Source organism: Anastrepha ludens, chromosome 2, assembly GCF_028408465.1.
Source record: "Anastrepha ludens isolate Willacy chromosome 2, idAnaLude1.1, whole genome shotgun sequence".
NCBI lineage: Eukaryota > Metazoa > Arthropoda > Insecta > Diptera > Tephritidae > Anastrepha > Anastrepha ludens.
Window position 1 is genome coordinate 84360031 of NC_071498.1, and position 2191 is coordinate 84362221.

The window sequence follows — 2191 nt, forward strand, 5'->3', positions numbered from 1 at the left end:
AACATATCGGCACAAAAAATGGAAATTCGAATATTCGTAACCTGCGAAAATTCAAAATTCGCGATACTTTTTGAACACACCTCGTATGTATATACATGTATGCATATAAGATCCTCTAACTTTTAGTTGGAGCATAGAGCGTCTAATGGTAATGTATGGTAGGCATACGAGTACAATTATCTACTTTGATGTGGCATAAATATTTAAATAAAATAACTAAAATTTTAAATAAAAATTCTACAAAAATAAAAAATAGTTAAATGAAAATTTTGCCATAGCATCAAATATACTACATTTGTGAGTACATACAAATCAATGCATAATTATACATATGTACATCTGTATGTACGTTTACCGTACGCTTGCTCAGGCAAAGACAAATCGACAACGCACTTGCTTCGTGTCACATTCTTTTCGAGTATGCGAGCAAAGTCATCGTTTTCGCACGAACTTATGGGCTGACCTGATATATTCATTTTTTAAGACCCTGTATATGGAAGTAAATACTATCCAATGCCCTGGTGATATTTTTGCATTGACATTAGCACTCAAATTAAACAAGTTTTGATAGATGTTCTCATAAATTAATTTTGGAAAAAATAAAAAGACATTACCATGTTGTCAAAATGTACAACCAAGTAAAATATTAATTAATACCATAAAACCTTGCTAAAAGTGGCAAATGGTTTATGTAAGTTAACATGTCATAACTGTTTTTGTGCTAATCTATGTAGAGATTGCAAGCATAAATAGTAATAATGAAACTTAATTGATTTATTAATTAGAATTGGAATTTTGTATGTATGTATATACATACATGTGTGTATATGTAAGTATGTACACATTTGTGATAAATTTCTGGAGCTGCATAACATATTATATTTACTTCGAATTACATTAGTATGAGTTACGAGTATAGGTGTATAAACGTTGGGCTTATGTGTACTTACCTCTAGTTAGCATATTTACACATTGTCTGTCAAGTTGATTAAGAACAGTTGGTATCTATGATATCGTAAAAGAATTCTTAACAAGCTTGATAAATGCGTTTTTATTTTTCCATAAATTACTAAACTACTATGAAGGAAAATAAGATTATTTTCAGAAGAAATTTGCATCTTGTCTCCAACTCAGTAATTTTTCCAAGACGCTATAAGGTTAAGGAACCATTTCTCTCTTTAAATAAACGTATGTAAGCATTATGCATATTAGGGCAGGTCAATTAGTATGAGCAGAAAGGTTTTAAGGTAATTAAATTACAGTTTGTCCAGAAAATGTTTTAAAGTACTTAAGTAAATATTCAAGTTGAAGTGCAAATTAACTAAAACCATCGCTTCTTTCTGAATTTGCAGAGCCTTTCAAAGTTATCCATTAACTTACTTATACGTAGTTGCCAGTACTTCGTAACGGTAATGTTTTTGAATCCGCCAAAGCATGCAAAAACAAAACGAATGTTTCTCTCAGCTGTCAAGAATTTTTTTTACATACTACATATTTATTTTCGGTATCAATTGCACTGAGTTGCTACACACGCGTTAGTCAATTATCAGTCATAAAGTGATCGTAAGAGTGATTTGTTGATCAAAATATCTAATCCTACGTAAATTATAAAGAACGCAAAAGTGCACGCAAAACGGACATCGTTGAGGTGACCCAGTCGGTATATTATATTATAACTATACAATAGGAAAAAAGTTGGCAACAGTTATCAGAAATGTTTTATTTAACCCGACAAACTTTTATAGCACAACAAATCGTGCAAAAAATTAAAATAGGCTGGAACCAAAATCTGCAAGTAAAAGACCACGGAAAACATCTGACAAATAAAAATAGCCACAAACCCCCAGATTTCGACAAGAAATCTTGATGGTGAGCTTGGAGAGAGTGTAGCGTCAAATTTTCTCATGAAACAGTCCGCTCGAAAGAAGCCGTTACCCTGCACGGCATATTGAAAAGCGTCTATGTTTAGTTATAACGTATCTAGTTCGACCAGATAGCTACCGAAATGATGTGATATTCTACGACAACTCTTGGATCTCTGCACCAACAAACTTTTAGAGGACTATATAATAATAAAACAGACTGGAATTATTTCCGACAAAGTGTGGAAGCACAATTGACTATAAATATTTCATTAAAAACGGAAAACGAGATTGACTCAGCAATAGCTTTTTTCAACGATTCCATTATC